Source organism: Lagopus leucura, unplaced genomic scaffold (assembly GCF_019238085.1).
Source record: "Lagopus leucura isolate 7727_CA_CO unplaced genomic scaffold, USGS_WTPT01 Super-Scaffold_100057, whole genome shotgun sequence".
NCBI classification, from domain to species: Eukaryota; Metazoa; Chordata; class Aves; order Galliformes; family Phasianidae; genus Lagopus; species Lagopus leucura.
This window is the reverse complement of record NW_024962303.1, coordinates 1507833-1528896: the sequence shown is the minus strand read 5'-3', so window position 1 is coordinate 1528896 and position 21064 is coordinate 1507833.

Below are 21064 nucleotides of genomic sequence, written 5' to 3'. Positions count from 1 at the left end.
GCCTTGCGGGCTCCGCTGTGGGCGGGTGCGGGACCCGACAGGACTCGGCCGGTCCGTGAGGCGTTTTGCGGGGCGCTCGGGGCTCTGTGACTGCTCTGCTGGGGCCGCTTTTCGTGGAGCCCCCGCCGGCCGCCGGCGCACCGAGCATGATTCGTGGTCGGACTGCCTGGGGCGGCCCGGGGCTGATGTCTGGAAGCACCGCGGCGGTGTGCCGTGTTCTCACTCCATCACGGCGTCTCCCCGTGGAGCCGCAGAACCCCTCAGCCTCGTGCGGGGGCAGTTTTTTCAGTTTATTCTCCCGGCAGCGCTGACATTGGCGCTGTGCGTTCTGTACCCTCTGCCTCCGACGTCCTCGGCTGTGAAGCTCTGATCTGCCGAACTCGCTGCAGAACCACACCGTCGTCCCTAGATTCGGACGGCCGAGGGCAGACGGCATTACTGCTGCTCATGGAGGGGCCCGGGTAGCAGCTCTTGGCGATGGTTCTGCGCAAGGATGTGTGTTTGAACACTATTAGGTTTAAACCTAGTATTTTGGAGGCATTCTTTCTGTTTCTCTCTCTTCTCTGAAGTTCAGGCATTCCCTCTTCAGCAAATGCTTAGGGTAGGTCCCAGAAACTCCCCACTGCCACTGTGCGGTGGAGAAGGCAGATGGTCAGGTTGGGATAACCGAACAGATTCGGTATGAGATCAGCCAAGCTGCCCTGCTGCTGAATCTGACTGCTCGCAGCTTGGGCTGCTCAGTGATGCAATCTCTGTGGGGGAAAACAGCTTACCCAGATCGTTCTGCAGGGGCCGGGGGTGACATCACCTTCTGCGTGGGGCACTGCGCCTGATGCAACCAGCAGTGCTGCTCCTTGTTCCACAAGCAGCGCTGTGGCTTTTGGGACTGTCCAGCAAATTAACGTCAGCTCCAGCACTTTGGGAAGCTGATAGAAGTTGTTTAACTGAGAAAAGCCATCAGCAGAAGTTATCTGTGGCATTATTTTCTGCAGACTGACTCAAAATGAAGGATCTACAGATAGTGCATCCAGCACAGAACAAGGGTGGCGTGAATCCAGCACAGAACAGGGGTGGGCAATGGGAACAGAGTACCCCTGGCAGTCAGTGTCCCCATGTATTGTGGGGTTTGTGGTGGTGCTGCTGCTGGGAGGGTGCAGTGCTGGGGGAGGGCTGGGGGCACTTCATGCGGGCGCTGGGGCTGTCCCACGTGTCTCCGAAGACTCAGAGCGGTGGCGGTGCCCCGGGGGCAGCTCAGCCCCACACAGCGCTCAGCGCCGGCAAGGCTGTCCCCAGAGCACAGCACTGTCCGGGTGTCTGCTGTTCGGGTTGGCTGGGCTGGGTGTAGGGCACCCCACACGCTGCGGGGGTGGTCAGGCAGAGGCCTTTCGGGCTTTTGCATCATCTAACAGAAACGTCTTGAAGCATTTTGTGTCATGACCGTAATTACCTTATGATTCGCTCAGGGTCACATCACCTTCATAAGTTATAAGTGCAAAGCATAAAGAACAGCAGTACGGTATTAGAAGTTACCAGGAGCAGGAATTCTGAAGAGGGGGATCTGTTTTACAAGCTCTTCTGGCACGCTGGAGGATTCACAACGCTAGAGGGCCCCCAGCTCCAGGCCCAAACATAACCGCCCGCCTGCACGCAGACGCAGAGGCTCCCCGCTGAGATGGGCTGGTCGCGCACTTGGCGTGTGGAGCAGTGAACCGATCGCAGCGGTACGGCCAGTGGGACACCTCCCACATTCCCTGCATGTCAGACCCGCACTCTGCCCATCCCTGCCTCAAACATCAGAAAACTGTCTTTTATCCGGGTCATGAAATGCGATGGGAGCAGTGCAGAATTCCCCTCTTTGCACACACTCTGATGCACCTGGAGCCCGCGTGAGACTGGAGAAGGTGCTGTGAGGGAAATGCCCCGTGCTCAGAGGAACTCACCGTTGTTCAGCTGAAGTCTCCTCCCCATCAGGCTGACGTTTCTCCAGTGTTAGTTCCAGTTCCATGGTCAAGGCCACCTTTTCAGAGCACCTTTGTTGCTTACCTGGTGAGAGAAGCTGCTTTGGGATGAGAACTACTAATTTCTATCAAAAATATCCTGTAATTGCCTAAGCTATAGCTGAGCAGTGGAGTTTTGAGTTAATTTAAATTGAACATAAGGAAGAATTTTTTTACAATAAAGATGGTGAGGCATTGGCACAGGTTGCCCAGAGAGGCAATGAAAGCCCCGTCCTTGGAGGCGCCCACAGTCTGGCTGTGTGGGGCTCTCAGCACCTGATGTAGCTGTGGGTGTCCCTGTTCATTGCAGGACAGTTGGGCTAGACAGCATTTAACCTTTTCAACTCAAACAATTCTACAATTTGTGAATTACACATCCTTTGATTTGGTGTCCTCGCCACTTACAGAGCTCAGGACAAAGAGGCATGGCTCACTCTCCTGCCTGGTCACACCACGTTTGCTGAGTCTCTCTGCCTCACTCAGTGAGAATGGTTTCTTTTCTCCATGGCCACTAAATGAATTGGGTTTTCCATATGGTCACCTCATGCACACTGTGACCCTCCTGTGCCTGTCAGGATGTGCTGCTGACACATTTGTGAAGGTGTTCAGAAGGCATCTGGTGTCTCTAGGATGTTGACTTGTGCTGCTGCAGGCTCAAGTCAGGAGGCAGAGTATGCTTTCTCCAGACAGGAGAGGCTTCTGCTGCTCACAGGCATCCCTCTCAGCCGCTGCCCAGCATGTGGTGGCTGCAGGCCCTGCTTGCAACAGGGCAGGGGGCACAGCCTGCAGGACTCTACAATAGCCGAGATCGGCTGCCTGAGAGCCTGCGGCACCCCAAGAGAGAGCCGTGCCCCCAGATCCATCTGGGCTGCTCTCAGAGGAACCGCACAGCCTCTCCTGCTGTCAGCCTGCCGTAACCTTCTACGTGTGAGTTTTTTCATTGCATCCCGTGAGGCCGAATCACGGCCGTGCACTCTGGAAGGTGCGAGGGTGCACGCTCACAGGCAGGCACGGGCAGGACAGAGGTGCCCGCAAGCACCTCGGGGCGGTCGGATCAGCTTTTATCTCAGTTCTTGGTAGGGCTCCGACAGTCGGGACTTTCTCGCTGCCGAAGGAAGGCGCAGCTCCGACACCGCTGCGGGCTGCAGAGAGCAGCGCTGCCAGCAGAGGGCGCTCACCGCCTTCTGGAGGAGCCCCGACCCGCAGCGCCGCGCCGGGAGGCCGCGCTCCTTTCCCGGCCTGGCTGAGAGCGGCCGCGCGGCCACGGGCGCGGGTTGAATTTCGCTTTGCCTTTTTTTCCCCTTCCTTTCCCTTTCCCTTTCCCTTCCCGTTTTTGCGTACCTCTTTCTCTCTGGCTGTGTGTCCGTGCGGTTGCACGATGAAGTGAAGCAGCCTGTCTATAATGGGGGAATGCTGTGCAGATGAACTCCTCACGTGCAGAAGGGGCAGCCGGGGATGGGCAGAGCTGACAATGGGACACAGACCTGCAGATGATGGCTTCCATGGGACCCCATCTGTTGTTAACAGAGGGACTCAAAGGCTAGAAATGCTAGAAGGAAAAACAGGAGTGCCTGATGCACTGCTGTTTGTAAGCAGCCATCCAGCACAAACCTGAGAGCCTCTTTTGCACCAGAAAGTTTTGAGCTCCTTTTGTTTAGAACGCTGTCAATGAGCAGCCCTGCACGAGCTGAATTACTGATTGTGACAGATCTATCTGAGAAGAAATGGTACACAAAAACACATTGAAACTCAGAAACTGGAACTGCTGTTCCAAGGTTCTCTTGGTCTGTGTATGGAACCCTTCTTCACTTCCACGGGAGCTGGATATGTGCAGCCCTCCTGCACATATCTACATTCTTGCTCTCCTATTCTTGTAAGAGGAATCCCTAACGGTGTCAATAGCCCCATTGCGGGTGACAAAGATGAAATAACAGAACAAAGAAGACAGAAAAAAAAAAAAAGTGTTGATTTAAAAGCACAGAAATAGAGGCCCTCAGCACTTCCACAGCTCAGTCTGTTTCTCATGGGAATCCTAATCACCCTTTCCAAAATGCAGTATATGGACCATCTCCAAACAGCCCACCGTCTCAGCTCGTTCACACCTGGCTCCTCTCACCCAGCCTCTGTTCATCTCACGGCCTGCCGTAGCTCTGTGCAGCAGCTCCAGCCTTCCTTGCTAATTTGTGCATTTGCAGCAGCTGAAAATCTGACCATGTGTGACAAGCAGCTGCGTGGCACAGAGCGGCTGCAGTGTGAGGGGGCTGTGGGTGCTGCACCAGAACGCTGGAAACCTGAGCACGATGAACTCGTGCCACTGCTGATGTTGGTTCACGGTCCAAAAAGGGATGAGAACGATTCAGTTAGATCCTTTTTCCTGGAAATGAGAGCTGAGAAGAAGGGCAGACGTTTCTGAAGCTATCTTGGAAGAGTTTGTCCGCAGCATTCCGGCTCCCCACCGCCAGTGTCCATTAGGAATTGTGGTGTTTGTCCACAGATCTGTGTCCCAGAGACACCCGCGTGTTCCTGAAAGCTGCCTTCAGTTCCTTCAGGACCCCCTGGGCAATGCAGCTCTCAAGGATTCTGCCAGTATTCTGACAGAGCACGTGTGTGAGGGGGACTTCAGTGCACACAGAGCTCTGCTGGTTGCGAGCATCACGGGGACCTGCAGTGCATGGGCATTGGGAATAGGCACAACATTGAGAGGATTCTGGAGGCCTTTAAAAGAAATGACAGAGCAAAATTTACTGCACTTTCAACCAGTTCTTGCGTTTTCTGCCTGCCACATTTGTTCTGGCTCATAATAAAATGAACTTTGGTTTGTATATTGATTTTACTGTTTTCACATTGAGGAAGAAAAGCAAATATCTACTTTTCACCGATGATTGGCTCCTGGGAAGCAAAAAGAAATTTCTCTCATTAGGAGCATTTGATTCGGGCAGAGCCGTGTGGAAACAGGCATCTGACTTTGCTGCTTCCCGGGATGCCGCCCTCACACCGCCCTTCGTCTGCCCTGACAGAAAGGCAGAGCCCGCAGCCGCGTGAGCTGCAGGCAGAGGGAGCAGAGGGCGGCTGTGCTGTGGGGCGCTGCCAGCAGGGGAAGAAGAGCTGATCTGTGGGGATGTGCGGCGCAGAGCACTGAGAGAAAGGGGAAGGGCAGAAGTCAGAGCCGCGGCTGCCCCCAGCAAACACTACTGCAGGGTCGGGCAGTTTCTCTGTCTGTTTGTTTTGCTTTGTTTGTGTAGCTGTTTTTGTTCGGGTTCCGTTGTTTTTTGGGGGTTGGTTTGTTTGTGAAGGTGCTTCTCCAGTCAGTGCAGCTCAGGTCAGCACCCCAGGACACATCCCAGATCGATGGGAGCTATGAGAACTGTGATGCCTTCTAATTTCAGAGGGAAAAACCATAACCAGCAGCTGGATTGGAACATCTGCCTGGATGCTTTGTGTGTTTTTCAGAAGGAAATAACTGCAAAGCTGACTATCGACTGGCTGATGTGTTCCAGCAGGGAGGAACGACCCTGACCACGTGGGGAGCTTATCAGCCCGAAGGCGGCTGGCCCCTCGCTGGCTGTTTGGGGCAATGCACCACAGCTTCTCATTCCTCAGCTTCACATCCTTCCAACATTTTAAGGGAAATCTGATGGGACTCAGAGCCTTGAGCATATGGCTGGAAAAATTCTTTTCTTCACTTGCAGAGTGAAAACAGCTCTGCATAACCCCTAATGTTTTTCATGGCATCCGTTTCTGGCCAGCAGTTCTTTCAGCACTATTAAAAGTAAAACCAGAACTGACAGCATTTTGGTCACACAACTTTCCCTGCAGCATTTGGAGGACACGAGGCTGTACTTCAGCAGCTTTCTTTGGCAGGACCAAAGTCATTGATAATCCATCTGGAAGTCCCATGATGCTGTCAGGAAGCAAGCACATTACTGTTGCAAAATCCTAATGAACTATGTATTGGAGAAGGTAGGAATTACGTGCCTACAAGACAGTTGTTGCTCTCTTGCTTGAAAAGGACACCTGGGTACTGCAGTGTTTGCTCCCAGCGACTCACCATCATAGCTCAAGACTCCCCCAGGCCAGGTGAAGGTGGCACAAGCACTCAAGGAGCCTTAGCCATGCACTGGGGCTCTGGGAGGGACTGCGAGAGGCTGCCTGTGTGAAAACCCGAGCAGCACAGGGTGAGGCAGAGAGCACTGGCATGGACAAGAGGACAGGGTGACATGAGCGTGACAAAATGGACTGCATGCAGGTGACCAGAATTATGTACACTTTGCAGGTAAAGACAAGGATTTGGTTTAATAATGGAGGGAAAGAGTCCAGAAAGGCAATTACCTGAGAATATCAGAACGAGATTCCAGGGCCACAATCTAGCACAGTACCCTGATTCTGTAACCAGGTGTGGGGATGAGGGAAGGAGATTAAAGCAGAGCACGTTTACCTGTTAAGCTCTGATGGAATTCTCTTCCATGAACGCTCTGTTTGCTCCCAAATCCATCCACAAACATTTTGTTCCAACCCAGCCCCTATAGGCAGGGACACCTCCAGTCTGCTTGCAGCAGAGAGAAGAGCTTAAGCTTTCTGCAGGGAAGGGTTTCGCTTTGCCACTGGGCCCATCTGACTCCATCTGTGTGGATGTGTGTAACTCTGCTGACTTCAGGAACACGCCATCCATTTGCTGGTGAACAGAATCTAACCTCAAATGTGTTTGTTGTCGCATACATCAGATGCCAAAGCTGGCAGCCCAGAATAAACAGTTAAGCAGAAACTCAGCAATGGCAGTAGCAACCTGCTGTCTAAAGTGAGTTAGTGGGCATTAATATGAACCAACTGTTCTTAACTACCTGGCAATAACTGCGTCTGATAAACAAGCAACATTTCAGCATTTAACAGATGAATATTGGAAAGAGCAGTGTCCAAGGAGCAGCCACAGCACTCAAAGCAGTCTGAGCTCTGTACCAGGATTTTGGCAACCTTTTTGGAGTGGTGAGCAGTGGTGGCCCGATGAGACCAGCAGCACACAGAGGGGTGGTGTGGATGGAGAGCCTTGAGAACAGCGAGGGACAATCCTTACCTTGCTGTGGACTAGCACACCACTGGTAGGTTCCCAGACTTGAGATAAAGATCTGCAAGATGCCTGCAGCTGGTGGATGGTTATGAGCACAGATACCCTCTCACTGACTGGACTCAACTTCCACATCCCATCCAACATGCAACAACACAGCCTGCTTCCCAGGCTGGATATTGTCTGCATGAGGAAGAACCTGCAGTTATCTACCACCCATCTCACATTTATAGCCCTCATTCATGGCTATTGTTTGATGGTCTTTTGTCTTCTCTGGCAGTGATGATGACTTTCCTACTGCAGTATAAACCAGGAGCTGTGTCCACGAGAGGATTCCAGGTCATTTTCACAACACAATGGCCACAAACACAGGGCAGGCTGCCTGCCAGGATGTCTGCTACTGGTGGGGCTGCAGCTGCAGCGCTGGGATGCTGACAGGATGCTGTTTGAGGAGGGCCTGGGCTGTGTCTCCTCTCAGCGTGCAGAGCACAGCTCTGCTTTGGAGGATGGGATGTTTGCAGCTGTAAGCACTGGGTGAATCAGATGAAGTTCTCCTTGCTTCATGCTGTCGATGCTCCCAGGAGCACTGCTTAGGAATCTAGGCAATTTCTTTTGCAGTTTGTTCCTTCCTACACTCTTCTTCATTTGGGAGATGGATGCAAACTGGATGATCTTCTTCCCCTTCCACCTCCAGCCTCTCCTCTTTCTAGCTTGAATTTGGGCGTTTTTGACACAACTCCTTTTTTGCTTACTTAACTGCAGACTTCATCTTTCCCACATTCTCTCTTTTCCCCAGAGGATGAAATACATCCATGCACAGCCACGGTATCAAAGATTCCCCAGAGCACGGGGACAGCACACAGCAAAGCAGAGCCCCACAGACAGGGTGGAAGGACCTGGGGTTGGGTGGGAGCTGCATCAGGAGACACCTGAGGAGCAGAGGGGTGAGAGGAGGAGCTCTGTGCGTGAGCATGCAGCGTGCAGACAGGAGGACGGCTGCCAGGAAGGCCTCCATGGTGCTTGTGCTTGCTGGCTGGTGCTGCAGGGTGGACAGAGCTGCCATGCTGCAATGCTGAGCTGGGTGCAGTGCAGAGCAGATGTAGGGGCATTGAATGGCACCCTTGGGGCCAGGTCTGCTTGCTCATTGCTGACCAAACAGAGAAGGTGTCCTTTCCTGGCCAGCTGGCACAGCTCCGACCCTAGGAGAAAACAATGGATGAATCCATCATGTCATTCATTACAGTCATTTGTGCCCTCGACTCTGTTAATCTTTTAGAGACAAATATCAAATCAAACCATTTGGGCCTTTCAGCTGTGGTGAAAACAAACTGCCACGGATTTATGAGTTCAGTTCTTAATTGAAGCTCTCCTTTGTAGCTGCTCACTCACATGCAACGTTCCTGGCTCTGAAGTGAACCTAAAGAGAGGCAATAAATACAGCTAAAAGGAGCTTTGCTCTCCTGATGGGGAACTCTCCCTCCTGGCTTAGAGACACGGCTCATTTTTCTGCCTGCTGGAAGCAGATGGGCGGTGGGGCCACAAAGTGCATGGGCAGCTCGGAGGCAGTGGGCATCTCCAGCAGCTGCTGCAGTCCTCTGAGCACAGCTCAACTTCAGCTCGAGGCTTCCCAGCATGGTTTGACCTGTAGGACCAAGCGGCAGGGACCTGCTGTGTGCTTAAATGGTGTACATGCCTCTTTGCATTTTTGTCTTGAAAACACAAATAATAACTTCTATGTTTAAAGTCATCTTCTGTCTCACTGCAAAGTGGTAAAAATAATACGTGCAATTATGAATCAGAAACAATTTTTTTTTCCTGGAAGCTTGTAAGTGTTGGTATCCTACAACCTTTCCACTCCATCCTGCCCATCACACCAGGAAATGTGTGGAAAGCAGAGTATAATCTATTAAATGGAAGAGGAAACAAATCACTGTGCTTGTACAACCAGTAACTAATCTCCATCCCCTTGTGGAATTTATCACAGCAATTCTCCAGCTGCCAACATAAAATACAAAGAATGATTGTCTCCTAATGCCATTTTAAATGGCACTCTTTCTTCCACCTCCCCATCCCACTACTGATTTTCTCGTAGGAAAAACAACTTTGTCATTGTTGCAAATACGTTGTTGCATAACGAAAAGCTCCCTGCCTTCTGCAAAGAACCGCTGCACACCAAGGGCATTGCCAGGCAGCACCCAATGCCCACCGCGTGTCCCACCCGGCGCTGAGGCGCTGCCAGCACAGCCCTCTGCAGGCAGCAATGGGAGCAGAGCGCTGTGCTGAGCCAGCGCAACAAGTGAAATGGAGCGGCGCCCTCCGGAAGGGTGACTGTCAGCCATGTGCAGCAGCTGAGCAGCAGGGGAGGCCTGTCCCCTGAGCTCTTCTGCCAATTTGTCCTGGCAATAGCAGCATCTGCACTACAGCAGCAGTTAGACAAGGAAAGTAACACTGATTTCTGACTGCATTCACTTGGCCAATTAGAAAAGGTCACCTGTGTTTATGATAATCCCTCTGAAGACAAACATTGCTGTGTGCCTCCAGCTGCACCTCTTTTCCTTCTCCATTTCCTCAGCAGATATACTGACAATGCACACATACTGATGTGGCACTACCTGCATTTGTGTTCCAAGCTCCTTTTTGCTCCCATTATTTTCTCTGGGAAAAAAAAAAAAAAAAAAAAAAAAAAAAAGAGTGCAATTGTTTTCAAAATAAGAAACTGCTTGTAATGTCTGGCTGTCTAAATCAGTATAAAGAATAGGCCAAAGTTCCACTTTCTAGTGGCAGCAGAATCTCTGTTAAGTGTAAGCAATGCTCCTTTCCATGGAGGACCAAGCTAGATTTTTCTTTGCTCTATTGTGTAGAAGTAACTATGATGGATACAAAACATCACCTAGACTTTACTTTTCCTATTCTTTGGCTTTTTTTTTTCCTTTCTCTTATCCCTTCCAATCCATAGACATTACTGGCAACAGTCAGAGGAGAAAATACACCAAGCATGAAGCATTACTGACATAAAGGACATTAAATTAACGTAGCAGAGGAGCTGAGCTGCTTGTGGTATAAGAAGGCCTCCTGTGGTCAGACCTGGCCCACAAAACAGGGGAGTGTGTGGCTGGTGGTGTGCAGTGTGCCTCTTGCAGACAAGGTCAAATGGCAACGAGTGGCAGATTTTACAAGGGATGCTCCAAACCCAGATTGCCAACTATGTATTCAGATCACTTACTTCCATATTCAGCCTATTTTTCCTCTTCCCATTCTTTGCTTGCAGGTTTTAATCTACATGTTGTATCCAAAATAAATTAAACTGACAAACAGAACTTGACCTGCTATTCAGTTAGAGGCATATTTGCTTATTGAGGCAGAGAAAGTGAAAATTTAGAACAAATCAGGCAGATAAGTATTAGAAAATCTGATCAGGTTATGATCCACCCCCATGGTCTTCCCCACTGATGTTACAAGAGGAAATCCCACTGCAGCTCCTCATGTCATGCCTTTCTCATTTTGCCAGTGCTCCTGCAGCAGCTCTGCTCACCCAGCTGCTGGCCCCGCTTTGCCCCCTGGCCAGGAGCACCCACGGATTCCTCCAGTCTCTGACTCCCTCATCCCAACCTCGGGGTTTGGATTCACCTTTGATGTCTGTCTGTCCACAGCCCCCAGGTGTGATTTTCCACACCCCCATATACAACACATGGCTTATCTAGATAGTCCAAACTGGGACACTGTGTCATGTCTGACATTAATAATCCTTTCTGCCATTTCAGTTGGACAAATGTGGTGCCCCATAATACAAGACTGGCAGGCTTGCAGATAGGAGCGGACACCTGACAGTGTGATAGCAGCTGAGAGTTCTTGGAAATGTACTGATGAAAGAGGACAGGTACTGCTCTGCGAATGCCTCTCCCTTCATGCTCTGTAAGATTTGAATCATGTGTCTCCAAGTGTCACGAACTGGGCAAGCCAAGGAAGCAGCACCCAGAGATGCATTTCCCTCAGAGGAATCCCTGGAAGCCCATTGGAAGCTGGGAATCGTGCTGCTGGCAGTGAACAGCCCCGTGCTCTCCTCTGCTCACAGACAGATTCCCCGAGCTCCCCTTCAGAGGGGCGCATCACAGTGAGCCTGGCAGCAGCGCAGTGGGAGATACGTGGTGGAGGCAGCACAAGGCAAAGCGTTTCACTTCCACCACAGGATGAATTAGCACCTACATGAGTTGTTCCGATGGCAGTGGCTGATAAAGGCAGTAATGCAGGAACAGTACAAAACCACAAAGCAAAAACCATAATGAAGAGATACTTCCTGCAATTAAAAGAAGGCAGAACTGGCAGTACTTCCAAACATCCCCCCTGCTCAGCCTCCAGCAGAGTGGAACACAGGACACAGACCTCCCAGCCACTGAGCTGGGCTGTGTGCTATCAGCATGCGAGGGTGGGGAGGAATATATAGGGCAGCATTGCGCAAGTGCTGTGAGACAGAACTTTTTTTCCAGTGCACAACATCCTAATAACAGCTGTCTCAGTACTGGAATGATTCATTTAAGAGGCTGAAACTGCAACCGAGCTGTCTGCTGTGAACAAAAGGTCCACACTGCATGATGCCATTTACAAACAGTGCTATTTCAGAGGTGTTAATTGTTGTGGTGTACTTCCAAAATCGCTGGGGGTATTCCTGGAGCACACTGATCCTGTGACTTCCCTGCTGTACTACTAAACACTTCCAAAGTGTGTTGCTTTAGACATGCGTTCTCACAGCTGATGTGGTTAAATATACCTGCAGTGTATCAGCTCATTTCCAAAATCGTTTCCATGTTTTTCAATGCATACTTCTGTCCCAAAGCATTCTCAAAAAACAGCTATAGCGTTTTACACTCCTTACTTTACTGCAGGGTACAGCAATGAGCAGATGTGTAGCAGAAATGCTGAGTCATGACCTGAGGCAGTGATGGAGCACCTGGTGGGAAGGCAGGGCCAGCCCAGGGGAGCTCAGGTGCATGCAATGCACTGAGTGATGGAAGGGATGGAGCCAGGATCCACCCCTGCACAGACCTCATTTAAGGGTTGTCAGCAGAGGTGAGGGTGTTTTGCTGAGACCTCTCTCTACCTGGGGCTTTCTGAAGGTAAGCAACTTCATCTCTCTGTTTCTGTGCCCATAGCTGTTGCATTTGAGGAAGTCCTCACTTGCTGCAGTCTGGGATTTTGGTGCTCTGCTGTCGCTGTGCTTTTCATCACACTATGAGATGCAGGAGCAAAGTCAGAGGAGCACTCTTGCACTTGCCAGAAAATGAGTGTGTATTTCTAATGACTGTAAGGGACTTGGAACTTGTGAGATTTTCCTACTGAAGATAAATTCTGCTGGCCAAAGCTTACACGTTAACCTTGCTGACCCTTTACTAAAGAGCTCAATATCTGTGGTTCCAAGAATTTCAGCAGGGCAGTATCAGATGATCTTGTTTTCCAATAAGCAGAGATGATCAAAGCATGGAGGCAACTCATACGTGCCCATATGCCACGTTACAAGCTCACAATAGACTGAACTCCAGATCCAACATCACGCCTTGTGCTGGGGCTCATGCCAGCTTGGCTGTTTCACTGATCAAAAAGACTGGAGCTGTACCTTTACCTTTGACCCAGCGATTCCTCAGTGCAGCTAAGATCTCAGCCCTGGCTGTTCAGAGGAACTGAGTACTCAGAGCTTCCAGTGGCCACGAAGCAGCAGCTCCGTCCGAGAGGCAGCAGTGAGCAGATTGTGGAAGGAAGGGGTCACCCCAGAGAGAGGGCAAAGCAGAGATGGGCGCAGTGTCGGTGCCTGGCAGGCTGCAGCCCTTTCCTGCACTGCCTCTGACAGCTTTGTTTTGCAGGACATCACTTGGCTGCAGAAGTTGTCTAGAAAGCTTAGTTGAGGGAACTCCTTTCTCTTGAAGACAGTTGCTGTGTGACTGAAGTGCTAATCCAAGCTCTGCGTATCAGAGGAGAAAAACAAAAACAAAAAAGAAATGCAGAGGAGGGGGAGGATTCGTAGACCCATCCTTACCACCAAAGTAAGACTCGCCTGTCTGGGCATGCTGTAAAGCTGAGTCAGAGAGGTTCCACTTCCAGCTTTGGTGGCTCTGCAGCCTTTCTCTCTCTTTCTCTCCGTGTTGATGTTCGAGGGCACTTAATAAACCTGGGGACCTAACCCAGCACTCAGCCCTGCTTAAGGGTGCTGGGTGAGCTGGTTTGCTTCCACCATTTAAATACCTGGGGGGAAAGAAATCTTTCCCCTTGCTGAGATAATTCCTTATTTGAATGATAAAACAAGGATGTATTGGCTTCCTGGTGAGTGCATAACAGATTGGTTCTACAGCAGTTTTCTGTTTCACTTCTTCCTCCAGAAATCAATTAGTCTCGAATACAGAAATACTGAGTCAACGGCTTACTATGAAGACACGTCTGACAGTAACATTTTGAAACAAAAAAAAGTCTGCCTGCATGGAAATTGCACATCTTGTACTTCACAAAGTTATTTTGAATAATAGCAGCTATTTGTTTCTGCTAACAATAAGTCGCCATTGGAATTGCTCTCTCAGACATAGAAGGCAAAGATGCTATGCTTCTCTATTTGCTCATTAAAACTCTACAGACAGTAAATATTGTACCCGTACTTCTTCTTGCTATGCACAGGCTGGCACTGATGAGGTATCAATCTCTAAAATATCCTCCTCTGGCCTTTCAGTAGGTGATGAGTCTTACCTCAGATCTAATTAAAAACAAAACGCAAACAAACAACACAGAAACATTGGTTATCCTTTTGTTTCCATTTACTTACCATTCCCCAGATTTCGTTTCAGTTATCTTGGTATCCTACAGCTAGAGAGAAGTCCCCGGGGCTGCAGTTACATAATTAGCCCCATTCAGAAAGGAACAAGCCAGCCAAGCAAGGTCACGTTCTGGTAGCAATTAGATGCTAATAAAAAGCCCAAAGCGTATTCTTACTCAACATCACAAGTTGTTTTGTACAGAAAGATGAGCTAAATGTTCAGCAGGAAAAGGCAATGGTTGCTGTAAGGAGAGGGGAACGTGGAACTCAGATTTCAGTTGGGTTTGCACTCATGCAGTGCTGCCAGCCCCCGAAGAGTTGCCATTAACCCACGATGCTCAGCTCGTAGTGCCGGGTGGCTGCAGCCCAGCAGAAATACTCCGTAACTCCACAGTGCTCTTCTCAAATATTTGAATAAGGGACATTTTTTAGCTGTTGTCTCTTGATGTTTCAGAGCATCGTGTTTGTTTTTGATTTGCTAAATGCCAGCGTTACTTTGCTTAGAATGTAACAGCTGCTGTCTGTCAACATCTCTTAACCTGGTTCCCAAAAAGGGTTCCGTAGAATTATATTGCTTCTCTCTTCTCACTCCTATTTAGTAAGTCTCCCCGTCCCTTTCCAACCACTCTTCCTTTCACTCAGGTGTGGCTGAAGAGCAGAGCTTTGTGCAATCAGTGGTGATGATGAGAGAAACCTCAAGTAATATTGTCAGGAAGGGGAGGATGTGGTGTGAGCTCAGGTGCATCTATTCTGCTTGGCTTGTTGGCTGTGTCAGCTCCCAACTGCCTCGAGTGCAGCTGCCAGGGCCATGATTAGGAGAATGGAAGGGAACCAAGGGCATGGAAAAAGAGAAAAGAACTTGATAACATGGGTGGGTTTGGCACCAGTGCATATCAGGATTTTGGGAGTGTGGAATGAACACCAGTGAAGAAATCAGGTGGTGGTGCTCAGAAGACAGCTTGCTATCAGACAGCGCTGCCTCTTGGTCCCTGGCAATACTTGAAGGCTTACAGAATTCTTTCTGTTAAGAGGTGAAAAATGATGATGGAAGTCAAATCTTTCCTCAGCTCATTCCTTCCTGCTTACAGGTGCTAAAAGTTTGGCTTCTGTAAACACTGTGAAGGGCAGCAAGAGCTAGAAGATTCCAAGTGCATTTTTCCAGCCAGCTCCTTGGCCTGAAGAGCCATTTCTGTTCTCTCCTCACATCAGGTGTCCAGTGAACTCTCAGGCTCTCCAATTGCTTCCAACAGAAAGCCAAAGCTGCAACACCACACAGCGTGGGCAGCCAGTTTCCTCTGACTGTGTCTGATTTTACTGTGGTTTGCTCTCGCTCAGGGCATGCAGAGCAGCATTTCATCTTTGGCGATGGCTTTTTATTATTATTTTATTTATTCATGCTGTTGTTACATAGAGATGTATAAGAATATCTTCCCTTCAGCTGAGGTGAGCGGCTGCCAGCTCTTTCATTAGCTTTATTGGGAGCTTTGGTTACTGGCATCCCAAGCATGGCTGTTACCATAATTACTATTTTTTGGTATAATGGCTCTTTCCAAATGTAAGCAGATTTAAATCGGGATTTCCACCATTTTAGAGAGTTGTGTGCAGGATGGCTTATCACTCAGAGGAGAACACCTCTCACACTCCTGTGTGACTGGGGAAATAGCAAAGTGAAATTATTGCTTATTTCCAAAAACTGATCTTTGTCATGCTCTGTAGCTGGATTGTAAGTGGGCAATGCATGTAAGTCATGGGTAACAGCCTGACTTCAGACTATAGGCTACAACAGAATGAAACTGAAATGTACAACCAGTAGAAATTAGAACCAGAAAGGGAGAATTAGAATCTATGATTCTATGACTCTAATGCTCCCTTTCTGGTTTTCCATTTCAGATTAAACCAGTTAGATGTCAGTCATAGAAGAGAAGATGTTAACAGAAGGTTGTGTTACAATTAAGTAGGAAAGAGAAGAACTGGACCAAAAAAGAGAAAAGCAGGAGGGCTTCCTTGCTGATTTGCTTCTCTAGTTTCCAAGTAAATTCCAACACATGACAAAGCAGTCAAGGAAATGGAATGTGGAACTGCCTTTTTTTTTTTTTTTTTTTTTTTTTAAACCTACAGCTGAAGCCTTTGTATTGATCTCAGATACCACAAACTCTAACAAGTAAACAATTATTTTTCTCTGCTAGGCCTTCCAGTGGCACTGCACACACGTGTGCAATGGATTTGAACCTGGAGTTCAAAGCGCTCCCCTCCAGCAGCAGCAGAAGGGCTGCAGACAATTTCATGGAGCTGAGCAGGACAGCAATAAATGCTGCAGTGTTCTGCAGTGACCCCTCGGAGCCACCTGGAGGTGGTTTGGGCCCATGGGAGGCAGAGGAAGTTCTGCAAAACAAAGGTGAGAAACTGTATGCAATTCCTCAATTCCAGCGTCCTGTGCTGGCTTCTAAAAGTCATCACTGAATGCTGTTTGAGGTAGAAGAGAAGCTTTTTAGAGAAGTGGAAGATTTGTGCTGAGATCCCACTGGTGTGCTTTGGTTGTCCTAACCTGAACTGCATTGTTCCTTCAGTGCTGTGCCAGCACACCCATCGGCACAGGGGAGGAAAGAGGCAGAAATATGGCTCATGAGGAGGACAGTTCTGTAGGTCTGTGCTATTAATTGTGCTAAGGCATTAGTGTAGGACCATGGCAAATGCAACAGATCTGTGTGCTGGGCAGGAATCCCAAACCTTTGGGAAGGACACCAAAGAAATCAAATTAAAGCAAAACCAGAAGGTAGAGTGAACTCTCCACTGACACTGAAGGAAAACTCAGAAGTATGAGCAAGCCAGGAAACCGTGTGCTAACAATGAAACCAGGCACCAGCACCACGGCAAAGGCATCTTAGCCTCTGAGAATGGCATCTTTCCATCCTGGAAAGAAGACATCTGTGCAGGAAGGAGCTGATGGGAGTCTGTGAGACCTCCTGAGGAGCTGGCAGAGGCAGGCTGTGCCTGCTCCAGCAGCACCCTCCTGCAGGGCCTGCACGGTGAGGATGCTGTGCTCCGTGCAGTGCATGCCTGCAGCCCGGGAGCTCTCTTTGCACCTGGAGCCTGGACTGCAGCCTGGCTGTCACTCCTTGGTGGTGTGTTGGTGGCTCCCAGGCAGTGTGAAGCTGAATCATAGCAGCGAGGATGGGAGGAGGACGATGAAGGAGGAATGAAAATCCTGGCAAGAGAAGAGCTCTGAATGTCTTTGATGGGCAGTGAATACAGCTGCACAGCAGCTCCCACCTCTCTGCATCGAAGGAGTGAAACAATGGCAGTGGGACCATGTGGCCTCCTGAGAGATGGAAATCTCACTGTCGCTGTTAATAAATGGATTGGGGGCTGATTTTAAACCAGAAGCAAGCTCTGCAGGCAGGAGTTTCCTTTTTGCCCGCACTGTGCTGCTTTGATCAGATGGGTACATTCAGTAAAGCAGCTCAGATCCATTTTCTTCAGCAGCTTTTGACAGGAGGTGACAATCCAGCAGTGCCTTCCAGGGTTTATTCTTTCAGGAAAGTGAAATCATTCTGAGGTTTTGTTGAACCTCTGTCTCAGTGCTGCTACACCCCGGAGAAGACAACGGGGAAGTTTGCCAGCATACAGCAGCGTGTCCTTGCAAGAACACTTGTATTTTGCATTAATCTGGCTGAAATGCTGTTATAATGAAGTCTGTCTGGGCACTTGCTGCTCTGTATTGGGCGATCTGCAGGGCTTGCAGCAGCCCGAGCTGTTACAATATTGCTGCTCCTGTTGCACTGGGGTTTGTGTCTGATGGCAGTTCTGATGAAACAGTTGCAATTTCTGCTCCGCCTTGTGTAAAATGGATTCCCATCACGGGGAGGCAGAAATGGGCTTCTCTGCAGCCGAGGAAGGAATGGTTTCCATTTGTGTTTGCAATGCCTGGCAGTTACGCCTGGCTGACTGAGTGATCCCTGCCCTGTGCAATGCAGGACAGGTGTGTTCTCTCATGGCTGGGGCTGGCAGAGCTCACACAGGTGTTTGGGGGCCACAGCCACTGAGCCCTTGTGCTGCAGCACTGCTCCCAGCAGCAGGTGTTTGTCCCATTCCCCTCCACCCTGTGGTGAGCTGCTCCTCCTCACGGTGCTCTGGGTGTTCGGTGCTCATCAGGAGGGACTGAGTGCAGCCCTTTGTGTCACTGATGCTGAGCATCGGCTGTGAGGCACTGCAGTACAGGGATAAGCAGGCATAGGGACATGGAGGCTGTGAATAAATGTGTGAGGCTGGGATAAAAAGCACAGATTGAACTTGAATGAAGCTAAGACCATCAGCAAAGGCTTTATACTGATCGTGTGGGAACATCCAGATGCAATGCAGAGCTCCTCTTCTGACAGATATTCCCTAGTCCTAACATCCCTTATTTCAGTTTGGAGTTGTACCTATGCCTTCCTCTGAGATTTCTCCATTTGCTAACAGTGGAACAAATAGTCCTAAAGCTTTACTTTATTTTTTTTCCTTCAGTTCTTCTGCACAATTCTCTCAGGTCTTTCAGAATTCTGGCCTCCTGCTCTGTTACTCTTGAGCAGTCCCACAGTCTGCACTTAGAATCTGTGGTGAAAGACAGTGCATCAGTATGCAAGAATATTTGTGACGTAGTGCTATTAAAACCAACACTTGAGACTTAATGGCCGTTTAATCTCCACTTATTTTTTGAATTCTCTACAACCATAATGTTTTCCCCTCGATGGAGCAATATTTGTGCTCCATATTTCATGCGTAAAATGCATTCAGTTGCCATTTCAGAACAAAAGCAGGAAGGTGGCATTACCTGCACAAATGCTTTGCTCATTGCTCCCAGAAGGAAAAAGCAGAGACAGCACATAGCCATAATACCCACCTGCAACAATCTGGACCTTTACTTTTAGTGGCACTTATTGGTGCACGTCCACTGCTGATGTAACTCTGCTGGGTGTGGGTTTCCTTCTTACTGTGGCACCCAAAGTGATGTTCAGGTGGAGTGTGGCGTTCCCAGAAGGACGCCTGGCACAGAGCTGAGGGTGGGGCGCTGCCAGCAAGCTGTGTGCTGTGCAGCTGAGCCACAGAACTTTCCTCTAGATCTACAAATAATACAAAGTGTCATCTGAAAATGATCTGGATTTCAGCTTTTTTTCCAAGGTTTACCATCCCTTTTGCCTCTCCATGAGAAGCATGTAGATATCTGCTGTGGTTTGGCAGGGGTTGTTGGAGGACTGTGAGCTTCTGCCCTCCATGCTCTGTTTGCTGGCTGGCCCACAGAGCCCAGGGTGCTGCCCTGGCTGAAGGAGTTGCACATCTCTCTGTGGTGAGAAGGGGCCCCTCCAACTATGCGGCACTTCTTGAGATTTATGTAGGATTTGGACCTGGGCTTTGTCTCACTCTGCTTCATCTTCATTTCTGATGACAGAATTGCCACTGCAGATGCTAGCGACGAAATGAGCTTTTGTGATATCTTATTTTTGTAGATGTTTCCTGAGAGCAGAAAGCTAAAATTGTACCTTCTTACCTTCTGCTACTGTAGTGTAAGTGGTGGCATTGTTTCCTCTGTGACCTGTCCTGAAAGGCTACAGAAACGCCAGAATTTTGCAAGCAGCAGTGCTGCCTGAAGTCAGCACTATCCCAGCTGCTCAGCCTCACTCACAAGCTAGGAGTTCCACAGCTCTGTTGGCAGATGGGGTCACACAAATGCTGTTCCCTGAACACGACATGTTGGGTTATGCAGTGCTTCAGTGCTGATCTGGGAGAGCAGATCTGACCAGCTCCAGCTAACACAGCGAGGCCAGGAGAATGTCCATAAATGGTCGCTGCCCTCATCTGCAAACAAACATTTCTTTAGTTTTTTGGACGATGTACAAATACTGTAGAAACAAAACAGCATTTCAAAGAGATCATATTTCATGGTTAAGTAAGAATCTGAGAGCTCCAAAAGTCGAACCATGGTTACAACACTGCCTGGTGGTGTGCCTTTGTGCATGATGAAGTTCTGGGTTCATCAGCAGTCAGAGTACATTCCTGATGTTGGTACAAGGTAGGAGTTTGGCACGTCACAGTTTTGTGTGCGGCGATCAGACAGAACGAATCCACCGTTCCCCATTCTGCAGTGCGCTCCTGCCTGCTCTTCTCTCTAGCTGCAGTAGATCTGTGCTGTTTGCTCAGCTGACACCATGCTTCCTGAAAACGGTTCCTTCTAATTTGAAACAGGCACAGCAGCAACAACGATTAAAAAAAAAACCACCATTCCCTCCAACCCTGTAATCTTCTTGGCTGTAATTTGATTCTACTTTTTGCTCTGATTTTTGAGAGTTTCGTAGCATCACCCACAGTTCCATGAAGGCTTTGCTGTATGTAAATACAGAAAGAGTGGAGAGGGAGTGGGAGCACTGGAAGATGATGGAAGAGAACACCGCTGACATGAAGGTGCTCAAAGTCAGTCACATCAAAACTGTTGGATTTCCTGTCATGGTGTGCTAAATAGACGTGATGTGTTGAAAGGGTGGCTGAAAGCGAGTTATGATGATATGGTCATAAGCAAGATAGGAAATCATCAGGCCCAGAAGTCTTTGGAACCAGTTCCGTGGAAACCTTTATCAATATTTTTGGTGAAATGTTTCAGATGGGAATTCAGTTTCTCTGTTCTTGGCTTGGCTGTGTTCAATGTGTCCTTTAATGTGCTGTGGGATGAAATGAGAAATGTATTAAAACTGCAGCTGCAGAAACTGGAAAGCCTGGCAGATGGTAAAAGGCATTATTAGAGTTCTTAATGCTCTTGACAAATAGGAAGAATGACTGGAAAGCTGTAGGATGCAGTACAGAGATGACATAAAGGGAAAAACAGAGTATGGGAGGAGGAATGATGTGCTGAGATCTGAGATGGGAATGAATGGTTGGCCAGGGGCAGATGGAGAGTTACATTGGTGCACAAGCCCAGTACAAAATAGAGACCTACTGTTTGATACTGACAATATGATGTTTAATGAGGAATACTGCCCACAGAGCAGGTGAAGTAATCTTGTGGCTCAGCTAAGTTTTGGTAAATCCTAGGACAAAACATCTGGTTGGGACTACTCTCCAATCAGCAGCCTGGAGAGACTGCAGGCAGTATGGCAAAAAGTTCAGTAGCGTGTCGTAGGCATCTGCCACATGATCAGAGATCCTGGAACCTGTCTTCATAACCTATAAAGACAGAACTCCTCAGACAGA